At 37.2% G+C, this 14,054-nt stretch overlaps 1 protein-coding gene across 21 annotated transcripts in view; it reads right to left on the bottom strand.

Moving 5' to 3' along the window:
- sorbs2a (sorbin and SH3 domain containing 2a) overlaps window positions 1–14,054 on the bottom strand; it is a 107,950-nt gene that overhangs the window by 42,925 nt on the left and 50,971 nt on the right. The gene's annotated exons all lie outside the window — the stretch shown is intronic.

The raw sequence follows: 14,054 nt of genomic DNA, 5'->3' as shown, positions 1-14,054 counted from the left end.
CACATATGTCACTCTCTCTCTCATCACTTTCAGTATTTGCAAATATGAGGTGTGGAATGTGTAAGGTGGGATAATCATAGCATTTGCATCTGTCTCATAGAAATACTAAATAATGTTACCCAATAGACATGTTAGCCTAAAAATGTGTTACATTTGTAACAAAATGTGTTATAGGGGGCCAGTTCACACAGAAATTATTTTTTGCAGTTAAAAATGTGTCAGTGGAATGGGGGGAAAAATGCTACTAGAGTACTAGAGATGAATTAGTTTGAACTTAAAGCATCTTTTATCTTGAGTCCGAATTTTAGAACAAAATGTACAAAACACTGCAAAAGACGTGAGGCGCAATATCAAACACGTTCTTCTAGCATGTGTTCACATAGAAAAACAATGGAAAAGTATCACAGTGGGATGGAAAAACACATTCTGAACTAAGAATGTTTCAAATGTTCTCTGAATGTTTAAAACGTCCAGTTTTTTTAAAATTGTTTTAAAAATGTTTTTGGTTATGTGAACTTATCATTTTGCAAACGTTATAGAAATGTTTCAGAATTTTCAGAATACATACAAAAGAAACAAGTATAACATTAAAAAAAACATTAGATGAAAGTCCAACTAAAACATTTTAGGGAAAAAAATGTTCCATGAATAATGTAAAAATAATATTTTTGTGCTAATGTTTATAAAATAACATTATACATTATAAAATAAAGCAATAAGCCCCGCAATTTACTGTGATTTACAGTGAATTTAGAACAGCTAATGGGCGTTGATAAGCACGAGTTCTGTTTCTATAGTTAGTTAGTTAGTTTAGTTTAGTTTATACTTTATTGTCCCCTTAGGGAAATTTGTCTTGGGCTCAGTGTATGCTGCACTTCCAGAATAAAAAATAACACATAAAATATTCTAAATCCATCACAGAATAAATCGATCACATGATGTAGCTCACAAAAACAATCTATACAGTAGAGCAAAACATGTAGACCATGTAAACGGTCGTCATACTGCACATCTACAAAGACCACTGTTACCACACAAATACCAGTGCATAAACCTTAAAACCAGCAGTAGGTACCAATAAATAGAAATTATAATATAGAGCAGTAAATAATGTTTAAGTAATCAGTCCAAACCAGAGACGTCATAGGCCTTTGTCCTTGTCATTCAAAAGTCCAATAGAAACAGGCACAAAAGAGTTTTTAAACCGGTTCAATCTACATTTGGGCACTCTGTACCTTCTTCCTGAAGGCAGGAGCACATATTCAGGATGAAGGATATATATACAGTAAAACACGGCTTCACGGCTCCAAAGGGCTTAGGGCCTATTGCTTTTATAAAACGGTTACTCCATAAAAATATTCATTTTAATATTTATTTTATTCATAAAATAAACACCAGCAACAAAAATATAACGTTATAACACATTTATTCCTCCGCCAAACAATGAAGTTCCAAAAAGATTGCCAAGCAACATGTAGCAACAAAGAATCACAAACGGCAGTTGCGCAGTAATACTAATGTAATGCGGTCACAGTTGTATATTTGTTGAGTAATTTACAACGGCTTCAAACGCGGTTCAAACAATCAGAATCAAGGACCGGAACTATCCGTTTTATAATACCAAATAACTTTGAAAGAAGATGCTGGAAAAACGTTTCTTCATAACTGAAAGAACCTTGCCAGAACGTTATCCAAAATTCTGAGAATGTTCCCTGTTAGCTGGGAACATGATAATGCAGACAGTAGCAGATAGAAATTATGTCGGGATAATGTTATGATAATGCCACTCCACTTAAGAATAGCAACAGTCGAGAATTTCCACACACACTCCTTACAATAACTGATAATGTGTCTCTAGTTCACTGAAGCTAAACGGGAGCAGACATAATGGATTAAAGAGAGATAGAGAGAGCATATGCGAGAGAGCATTTAGACATAAAAATAAGATGCAGTTGTCAGATATCCCTTTGCCACTGACAGATTTATAACTTACCAAGAAAGATGTGTAACACTCAGAGAGTGAAAACGCTGTCAACACTATTTGAGTCTCAGTAACTGAAACTATGGCATTCGCTTAGTGGCTATATGTCCGTTTTTATTGTCCCCTATACCTTGAAACTAATGCAGAAAGTAAAAGAACACTCTAGAAAGATTTTCATAACATGCTGCGGGAACCAACTAATGGTGTGAAGTTTCTTCCCTACTTGTTGGGCCTAAAATAAAGACACTAACAACACTTATTATAGACTGTAACATCTTTAAAAAGAATGAGTCTCTGGGTCATCATGAAAAGGAAGCAAAACACAGGCTATTTAAAGATCATCTACACTATCCAGACCAGTTTATTATTTTACTGCCAAGTGTTATTACCAAAACACTCTCATGGAATTTCCTAACTATTTTATGCTTTGGTGAATTACATTTGAATGTTTTCTTACGTTCTGCTTAAACCATACTGAAGCTTTAGTTTTTGGGGTGGATTTTCATGCTTAGTTTTTCTATAAATAGTATGTTTTATACGACCCATATTGTACAAAATCATTATTTTCCTTATTTTTTAGCTCCTTCCCAGCATCCTGGCTTATATATAATTCCAACCTTTACACAATCCTATTCCCGATGGGTAAAATTAAGTCCTGTCCATCCCACCTCAAAACGTTTTATACTGATCCAGAGCTGCAGCTTAGACCACCTGATTAGTTACTGGCAATATTAGTGCAAAGCCCTCTGGGTGTACTTGAGTGTGACAAACATTCACTGCCACCTGCAGCTTGTGTTAAAGGGCAATTAAGCTGGCATTTCCGTTATGTAGTGGACAAGCTGTCTCGGTTGTGCACTTACCCATGAATACTGTAATTCTCCATTGTTTGACAAGGCTCATATGGTAGATATTTGTGTTTTCAGATAGATTTGTGGAACAAAAGCTAGAGTCAGCTCAGTAAAGATTTTGTCAGTAGCTTTGAGTGTTTGTTTGCAGTTTTCTTGACTCAGATGCTAATAAAGTTACCCTTTGCCATTTCTTAGCATACATGCAGGCTTTCACCGTTCACCATTGGTTATTGGTAACACACTCATTTGTGGCCTCTTAAATTCTCTCATCCACACACTCACATTGCCTTTGGATTGTCGGCACTATAGATCAGCATATAGTGACAGGACAGTACATGGATAGTGTTTCAATGGGCAGATCGGAGGCGTCACAACAGCTGTCTACACACAGGCATATGATGAAATATACACTACTGTTTAACAGTTTGGGGTCAGTAAGACTTTTCAACGCTTCGCTTAACAAATCGCTTATATCCCATGATCCTTTAAAAAAAATTCAAAAATGCTGATTTGTTGCTCAATTGTCCTAATTTATTATTAATATTTTTCTGTTCTATTTTGCTGTTCTAAAATGGTGATTTGGTGCTCAATTATCCTCATGAGGATAAATGAGGATAATTGGGCACCAAATCACCATTTTAGAACTGTTTTTAAAGGATCATGTGATAAGCGATTTGTTAAGCGAAGCGCAATAATTGATAATTGAGTACCAAAAAATTTTACCTCAAAGAATCCTTTAAAATTGCATCATGGCTTCTACAAAATTATTACAATCATTAACACAACTCTTTTCAACATTGATAATAAGAAGAACCATTATTAATAATTGAGTACCAACAGAGAAAAATGTTGTGAAAATTGTACCTTTAGGGGTATTTTTTACTCCTAAAAGCTGCATTTTACCGTAGAGTACAAATGCATACCTTAAAGTACTACTTTGAACCTTTATGTGGTAAAAAAGGTGCAATATGTTCTTTTAAGGGTACTGCCCCAAGCTGTTGTACCCATAAAGGTAAACTTTGTTTGTTAAACAAAAACAAATGTTAAACTTGTAGACCTTTTTTCTCTGTGTTGGTACTCAATTATTAATAATGGTTCTTCTTGTTAACCATGTTGAAAAGAGTTGTGCTAATAATTGTAATCATTTTGTGGAAGCTGTGACACATTTTTATAGGATTCTTTGCTAAATAGAAAGTAAAAAAACAGCATTTCTTTGAAATATAATTTTTGTGTAACATTATAAATTGTTTTGACCAATTTTATGCATTCTTGCTGAATAAAAGTATTAATTTATTTGAATAAATAAATAAATAAATACAATCCTACAAATTCTAACTTTTGAACAATAGAGTATGTTTTTTTAAGTCCAATTCTGAAGTGTTAGATAAAGCAGTGTTGTCAAGACCTCTTCAGTTATCTAGGGATATTTCTCATTTTGTGAAAAAGTAAAGTATAGGAAGCGATATGATGAGTTAGAAAAGACAATGTCAAATTGTGAAATCCATCATAAAGTTCTTTCATGCATCTGTTGCAGTAAACTGATCTGACAGCTGATTGAGAGTGGTTCCGACAACCATGAGAACATCAATATCTGCCACATGATAGAAAACATTTCACATCTGAAAGCACTACATATTTATTTGCTATGTATACATTTGCATACATTCATCAATCTCTCCATTAATGGATAGTTTGTTCAAAAATGAAAATAGTTATGTAGGCTACTTAATCAAACATGGCCTGTATTGATGATATTTACTTTAGAGGCACAGTAAAGAATGGCCCCTACAAGCAGTGACATTTAATCATATTTCTATGACAGAACTAGTGGAAGAGAGCATGTCGGTGTAATAAGGTCATTTTTTATCCCATATATATCTATATATAACAGCCGTTGAGTTAAATGTAGAACGGTGACATATTACGAATCTGCCGTGTCTACGAGTGAATGTGTGTGTGTGTGTGTCTTGTAAGCATAAATAAAATCGCTCTGAATAGGCCACCATTGACCGCCAAAGAATTTGATTTGGAATATGTTTAAACCACAATGACAGATTTAAAGGGTCAGAGAATTTTAGTCAGGTAAATAAATCAACTCTGCATAACTTGATGACAGAATCTACAAAACAGGGGAGGACAACATCACTTGATGACAGAATCTACAAAACAGGGGAGGACAACATCAAGCATGACACAACAAAATGAATGTTGATGTTCAGTCAGATTAGCTGTTCTATCTAAAGCTATGTGGGAGTGAGAGGAGGAAACTGTAAGAGGTTGTTCTGCAGTTGTGCGTGTGTGTTTGTGCCATTAGAGAGAGATGTGGAGGCCATGTGGGTTTCTAAAGTTATACAAAAGTTGTCATTAGTGTACTATTGGATGCCCAAACGAATGTGTGTGTCTAAAAGTTCTTTGTAGATCATTTACGCTATGCCCAAACCACAGACTCTCTGCCTCCCTCAGTCAGAGATGCTGATTCATTAGTGGCTTCGACCATAACGCCACAAACCACATTCTACTTCCTATTAGTGCAGTGAAGCGTCTGGCACAGTACACAACATGTAAACTATGCTAATGTTTTGAACTAAACCAGATTTTTCAACTGAGTTTATGCTAAAGCAGTGTTTTTTTTTTTACAAACACAATGATATGCTAATAACATAATGCTAAGTGCTAAATGAAGCAAGAATGGGATGAGAATCTGTAGAAGGTTTTTCTTAGATACACTTTACATATACTGAGCAATTTTGAGACACATTTTGCACTGTCTCCATATGAAACACTTACACTACTGTTCAAATTTGAGGTCTGTGCAATTTTTAAAAAAAATTTAATTAAGAAATTAATACTTTTATTCAGCAAGGCCATTCAGTGGCAGTAAAGACATTAGAAAATGTTACAAAAGCTTTCTAAGAACCAAAACTGTTTTCAACATGATAATATGAAATGTTTCTTTAGCACAAAATCAGCATATCAGAATGATTATAGGCCTATATATATTATAATATCCTCCAAAGAATTATGGGAGAAGCTACCGTACAGGTGATGTCACCATTAGGCTTCTTTGGACTTTCTGTTTGTTTTGATTTGCCATGTGTGTTCCCCGTCTGAGTTTCCCGCCACCTATCTGTATCCATGGACACTGATCACCTCCCTCACAGCTACCTGTCATTTTGTAATCATCTTCACTGTGTATTTAAGTTCCTGCTTGTCTTCACTTCAATGTCCGGAATTGTTTGTGTAATACATGCTGTCTCACCCGTTTGCCTGTTCCTGAGTTTGCTATATTAAAGAGAGTGTTATTTCTACTTTTACCTCTGTCATCCTTCCTAAGAGCAATGACAGAATACCGGGCCAAAATTAAGATGGATTTTGAGTTCATCGCCCTAGCTCAGAAGAGCCAGGATTTTTTGTCTTTCACCACAAACTTCTTTTACCTTGCAGTCACCAGCCCCCTCGACGACAAAACCCTGAAGACCCTGTTCTGGATCGGGGCAAGCTTCCACCATCCGATCGACCTCCCAGACACCTCGAACCTGAACTGGAAGGAGGCCATCATCGGGTGTCTGGAGAGTGTCGCAGCCCGATCCAGAACACAGCCAGATCCAGAGCCCGGATTACCACCCTCGACCGCAGAGATTCCGTGCGTGCCCCCCGCAGACGGAGAGCTACCACCCGCCGCGACCCGTCTGCCAGAGCCCGAGACGAAGAGGACAGAGCTGACCCTCGCCCCGGAGGAGGAGCTCCAACAGGAGTCTGACCAGGGGTGTGAGCCCACGACATCTGCGGACGAGGGGACCCAGTCTACGGAACAAGAGGACTGGCTGATAAACTTCAGTGATGAAATAACTTTTCCCGCCCTATCCCACCCGTCATCTGCATCTTCGTCGTCTTCCGATTTGTCCAGTGACTGTATCTACCCTGTCATCTGTCAGTTCAATACCATCTTAAAACCCAGCTCAGCCAGTCCTCCAGCCCCGCCGCTGCTGGATGTGCACAGCCCTGCACCCTCTCCGAGGAGTTTCCCCGACGTCGAGCTGCAGGTCAGCCCACCATCTGCAGCGCCTGTTCATGAGGATCCTATGGCTTCGCCTCCAGCCTCGGTCCTCTGCACTCCATCTCGGCCTGTCGACCTGTGGGCTCCGTCTTGGCTCCTCCCACCTACGCTTCCACCAGAGACCCTCGTACTATCGGCTGCAGTGGGTTCCCTCGTCCTGCCGGCTCCCCCTAGGTCGTTGGAGTCCACTGGCTCTCCGTCTGTGCCGATGGATCCTGCCGCCGAGTCTCCGTCGGTCATTCCCTAGCTACCGTCAGTCTCCTCGCCATCTGGTCTCTTCCCGTCATCTACTCTGCCGTGGGCTGTCGGTACTGGATGGCTCTGGGTCTGCGCCACCAGGCCGTCTCCATCTGTGCCGTCAGGGAATTGTCGTCGTCCCTTCACCACCCTGTCACTCCAGCCTCTCTCCTGCACTCCTCATCGTTTCGTCCACCACCAGAACCTCAACCGGTCCTCCCTCCATCATTTTGTTACGGCGCGAGGACATGTACGAGGATGGGCGTTATGTCACCATTAGGCTTCTTCGGACTTTCTGTTTGTTTTGATTTGCCACGTGTGCTCCCCGTCTGAGTTTCCCGCCACCTATCTGTATCCATGGACACTGATCACCTCCCTCACAGCTGCCTGTCATTTTGTAATCATCTTCACTGTGTATTTAAGTTCCTGCCTGTCTTCACTTCAATGTCCGGTATTGTTCGTGTTATACACGCTGTCTCGCCCGTTTGCCTGTTCCTGATTTTGCTATATTAAAGAAAATTTTATTTCTACTTTCATCTCCGTCATCCTTCCTACAAGCCGTGACAGGTGATCAAATAATGAATGCAACTGACACGGTTTACTGTTTCATAAAGGTTTAGAGGCAGAAAATGAACAATGTATGTTGTCCCATAATATTGTCATGTACAGGGAATACTGCCCTATTGCCAACTTTACCAGATTTATTTCATCATGAAATCGGCCATCATCAAACAAACAATAATGTTATAGCAAATTGACAAAATGATTCTAGAAGGTATTCCTGCTGGCAGTACTCCAGTACTGCAGAGTGATTTATTATTTATTTTCTTTATAAAGCGCAATGTGGTTTACAGTAGATTGCAGTAAATTATGTTTATTGTATCATGTGGTTAACTGTGTGACACAGGGCAGTATGGTTACATGAGGAACTCAGAAAGCAATAACAATGAAATAAAACAGAGCTACATCAGTCAAGTTTAATTTAGTTCAGTGCTGCCTCATATTATTTTAACCGATGTGATTGGAACATGATCCAGATTCCTGCTACTGTGACAGACATAGAAAAACCTACACTGGTGAAAGCCACAACCACAAAGAGACTTTGCATGCAGAAATAAACCTTCATAAAACATATCACAGTCAGCCCATGTGTTATACGCATATTCTCAAGGAATCATAGGAAACCACACACACAGACAAAAAAAAATCACAAAGCAAAGTCCACTCAAATAATGTGGGGATGTTAAATTTCCATGTAGTAATATACTTGTTTCTGTTTGCAATAACTTCTATAATGTGGTAACGCTGGTAAAATACCCTCTTGTTCACTGATCCGCTCTACACTGCTCTGTTCACATGCTCTAATAGCTTTGTAGGACTATACATTATTTGGATAAGTGGTCAAAAAAAGAAATCTGTTAAATCTGTTGCATAGAACTGAATAAAGAATAATATAGCCTATTTATATTAAATATTATTATATTTTCTGTATAATTTTAGTTTGCTATTTTCAATAAAAGTATTGGCTTTTTTAAATTCATTATCATTACAATTATTTAATTTAATTTAAAAGCCTACAATATTAACACAATTATTAAAAAATCTAATTTAAAATAAAAAATAAATAATTATTAAAAAGCATTTTCAGTTTTGTTTTTTGGCAAAAGTGCATCCAAAATGTTCGATTTAGGCCCAGAATTTTCATTTACGTGCAATCCATTTACCAGGCATGTACGATTTCCAGTAGTAATTCTACTTTTCTATTTTATTACAGAATTCTAATTTCTACTGGAAAACAATACACAATACAGATTAAGACTTTTTTGCAATAGACTTACATGCAAAGGGAAGACCTTTAAAAAATATGCGACGGAGATAAGCTGACTCTTTGGTATAAGGGGAAAAGGTCGTGACATGTCAGGACCACTATGGCAAGGACACACACAGACTATCACCACTTAAGAGTATGTGTGTGCGTGCGCATAAGTGTGTGTCTGAGTGCATTCGCACCTATTTAAAGCTGTACAAGAAAAGAGCAGTAGATCTTTAACGCTTTAACTATCAGACCCACCTATCTGTACAGTTTTCATTCTACAATATGTTTGGAACAGGCAGATATTTCTGGATGTGAGTTACATTACATTTATTTTCACATCCAGTCAATTTTGGTGGTGAACAACCAAACACATACCACTTAAATACAAATTCAATTCAATTCTAAGGGAAGCAAAGTTATCCTTCCTTCAGAACTTCAAGCCATATAAATCTGAATGATGGCACACAAGTCTCTATTCCCTCCAAACACAAGATCCATCCAAATAAGGAAGAATCCAGTTTGTTTTGTCTCAGAACAAGCTTCTGAAACAGTGCCAAGATATTTGCTTGGTACATTTTTTGTGGGACATTTTCAAAGCCTCATATCTTAAAAGCATCATGTCAGGAGTTGCAAAAAGGAGTTTGAGAGACTCTGGGTGGTTAAATACCAGCTGCTGTTGCTTGGTCTAGATTGCTCTCTTGGTTTCCCAACTGACCACATATATTCTAGTTAACTGCAACAAGGCACTTCTGTTTCCCTTGAACTTTACCCTTATGATATCCAAAACAAAACAAGACCATAAAGGCAAATTAAACACTGCTGGTCCAAAAGAGTGTTTTCAGATAAATTAAATCCAAAATAATCATATAATGATATACTACAGTCTTTGTGTCTGCTGCGGTGTTAAACTGAATAGGAATAGAATAACCATTCAAACTTGTGATCATTCTGTTTATGACTGAAAATAAGTTACTATTAGGCTGGCGCAAAGTCGCAAACCCGAATTTCTAAATGCACGTCCCTGGTCTTATTGTGAGCAATGTCCATATTCTCATCAGTGCACAATGTTCCAAAATGGGAAAAAACTTCTTTGTAATATTTCATCAAAATATAATCTACTTTTGAAATGTAAACCTGGATTTTCCTTTTAGCCTGACGACACCAATTCCATTCTAGAATGTGAAGCCCACATTTTTCCAAATCCATTCAATGCTAAATGGATCAAATCAAGTTTCGTCCTATATTTTTTTATATGAAATATCCTGATTTACTCCTAAATGTGTTAGATTACAAAAGCAAAACGGGTGTAAAGTCCATTTTATGTTAAAGATGGTCAAATTAACATAATGCATGTCTTTGTCTTGAATATTACTTCCCCATTTAGATTTTATCTGAAATATGTTACAGAATAGGATAGAATAGAATAGAATAGAATAGAACAGAACAGAATAGAATAGAATAGAATAGAATAGAATAGAATAGAATAGATCTGCTCAGTGTTTCATCATATTTTCTACTCCATACTCTAACATGCACAACACATGGCAGGGACTCTAGAAGCCACTGAACTGTAGGGTGATTTGATTATGTAATGCAGCATCTCCTCAGAGCATGCAGGGCCTGATGACATATTCATCCTGATACCCTTTTACTCCTCACAGAGCTGAAAAAATATTCATGCCTAAGGTAAAAAAAAAAAAAAGACAAGAAAAAATATATGAGGAAAAGGGAAATTAGGGAGCTTGGGAACAACATGTCAGACAGAGAAACAGGAGACAAATAAACAACAATAGCCCTAAGGTTTGGACAATTTAATTGGTGAAATGAAAAATTAGCAAAATTGTCTTATGTGGTAGCGAAAAAAAGATTTAATATATTTTAGCAGAATATGAAGAGGATAAAAACAGGGAGAGAGAGAAGGGAGATTAACCAAAAGAAACCGCGAGACAGAGAAATTAGAAATTCAGTGAGAGCCTGTGGCATGCAGTATTATGGATGAATGAGTTCCTTCAGTGCAAGATATTAACAAAGACCCCCCCCCCCCCCCCCCCCCTAATTGGACTAATTGCTGTGGTTGGTGTGCACCATGAAAGACAATAAAAGGTTGTCTCATGAAATGAACATGAACAATATCTCTAATACATTCATGCACAGTATGGGTTTTGTGGTATGATTCATAAATTGTTTCCTCATGGGGACAGAAATTTTGAAACAACACCAAAAATGTCAGGTTTCCTCCTTACTCCCCACAACATGGACCACACACACACACACACACACACACACACACACACACACACACACACACACACACACACACACACACACACACACACACACACACACACACACACACACACACACACACACATACATAAGGACAACATGCTTTGGTTATTTCTTTTAAAAATTTTGTATTTCTATGAATCCAAACGGTCACATTTATGAAATACATTATGATTTTGCGGAGATCAGTTCATAACAACTAACACTTACTCTGAAAAACATGCAGTGTTTCTTCTTTGGCAAAACACGAAGGTGTGAAATATTTAGTTGTCTTCTCATCTATGTATTATGTACATCAACACTCCTTTAAAAAAATTACTTCAGATGGGAAAGTCCTAACAGTTACTGGACGGCACAGGCCACATCACATGCTTAACTTCGATCATAGTAAACAGGTTGACAGAGGAAGCTTGAACAGAATCACCTGCAATCCATCCATCACACTTAAGTCTGTGAATAACGTCACCCAGCCACTCCAGTCCAAATACCACTGATACGATGAGGCTAAATATAAAGCCCTGCACCTCTATCCTGAGGGCATAGCCTATGCTTGGTTCAACTGATCATTTCAAAAGTTTTGGGTCGGTAATTTTTTTTTTTGAAGAAGAAGTCTCTTATGCTCACCAAGGCTGCATTTATTTGATCCATGATACAGTAAATTTTGTGAAATATGAATACAATGTAAAATAAATGTTTAAATTTAAATTTTAAAATGTAGGCTACTTTATTCCCATGATGGCAAAGCTGAATTTTCAGCAGCCATTACTTTCATTATATTACATTACAGTCTTCAGTGTCGCATGATCCTTCGAAAATCTTTCTAAAATGCATAATTTTTTTTAAAGAATTCTTTGATCAATCAAAAGTTCAAAAGAACAGCATTTTTATAACAATGTATACTGTAAAAATCCTTACTCTCTTTGAATTAATTACATGCATTCTTGAGAATAAAAGTATTAAAATCTTTTTAAAAAATTACTGAACGACCATTACTTTTGAACACTAGTGTGTGTGTGTGTGTGTGTGTGTGTGTGTGTGTCTGCATGCCCTGTTTGGCCAGATTTCCAAGTATTCCCAGACCACTGAAACTCAAACTCACTGTGTTCCCTTTTGAGACCTTTGTTGTGGTGAGAGCTAGTGAGCTTAAACTAATCACACACAAACAGAGGAATGAGGAAGAGAGGGAAAATACACAAAGAGCCGGTACACACATCCTCTCGCTCTCCCATTTATTGTATCTCTAATACACAAACACAGAGAATGTCAAAAAATGTGCTGGTGCAAGTTACCAAGTTGTTGTTTTTTTTTAGATCTGCTACTGCACTCAACAGATAAATCATTTAAAATCGCAGAGAATTCTACCTGTTACTGGGAGAGAACGAGATGTAGTATTAGTGTTGGGTGCAGGTGCATTTGTGTGTCTCTGTGTGTATAATACAATCAGAGATCTCACTTTCTATGTACTTTAAGGGTTTTGAGGTCAAGGTGACATTCCAGAACTACAGAGACTAACTAAAGACACACACACATACATGCACACACAAGTAAGACAAATCACAGACAGCCTTCATCCAATAGCATTTTGTGCTCCCAATGGAAAACATGTGTAAAACATTCTTGCATAAATTGTTGTGTTAAATTGAATGTGACAATGTAAGAACGGACTGATTCATGCAGCAATTTGTTCTCCTCACATTTCACGAATGAAGGCCAAAATTAAAACAAAAATAATAATAGTTTATGGAAACAAATGCTGCATATCTAAACAATTAACAGTAGAGGCAAACAAGTATACTATATCTCATAAAATAGAGAAAGAAAGAAAGAAAGAAAGAAAGAGAGAAAGAAAGAGAGAAAGACAGAAAGAACGAAAAATATGATACAAAACTAAAGATGCACTTAATACTGTACATTCCTTTAAAATAGTCATTGTGGTGTTAAAGAGTTTGTCACAATACGTTTCCATTTACAAAAATTCTAAAAATGTGCATAAAAAGAGTTTGCACACAATTGAGACTTATATTTTTTATCCAATAGGAATTCATGCACATAAATTACAATGGAAACACATTTACCAAATAAATCCCTTGATATGCAAAAAAAGAAAGAAAAAAAAGAATTTCTCAACATAGGATGTGATTGGACAAATGGAACCAATTTTATTGCACACACAGTATCTAAAATGTTGGTTTGGTCATTCTGAAATACCTGAGCCAAAGTCATCAAAATGGTTGGGTATAATTACCTCCCATAAAACCAGGCATCATGCCTCCAAATGCAAGATAACATGACAGTGTTTATTGCATTTCATCTGCCCGCTCTGAGGTGGAAATCATTGATGATGTACAAAAGAAGAGCTACAGTGGCTTCCCCCAATGCAGCAACTTCCATTTTTATGCATTTAGCACCAATTTCCCAATAAGTGATGATTTTGTTCTCTTTAACACATGGGATGGAAATGTTTTATGCAATATTCCAATTTTGCACATAAGTTAAATTTGCAACTTTAGATGGAAACATAGCTATTATTAATAATTGTATGTGATAACTGTATTTGAAGCACCCTGAACCAATTCTGGCAACTGTGTTCAGTTTCTGAATGAGCGTATAGCCTTCCTCTTACATACAGTGGAACAGACTGAATTGCTGCATATACTCCCTGGGAGACTTACTGCAGACTTACTGCATTGTGCTGACCTACTCATCAGTCATATCTCTGAACATTTTCCATAAAAAAAGTGTACTTGGTCTTTAATTCTGACTTCAATGACTCAGTGAAAGTGTTAAGATCATTATATTTTAATATCAAGCCATTCAAAATCTATTGAG

Source organism: Siphateles boraxobius, unplaced genomic scaffold (assembly GCF_051911475.1).
Source record: "Siphateles boraxobius isolate OS27281-9 unplaced genomic scaffold, OSU_SipBor_1 53, whole genome shotgun sequence".
NCBI lineage: Eukaryota > Metazoa > Chordata > Actinopteri > Cypriniformes > Leuciscidae > Siphateles > Siphateles boraxobius.
The sequence above is the reverse complement of the archived record's forward strand: the minus strand, read 5'-3'. Positions and strand labels throughout refer to the sequence as shown.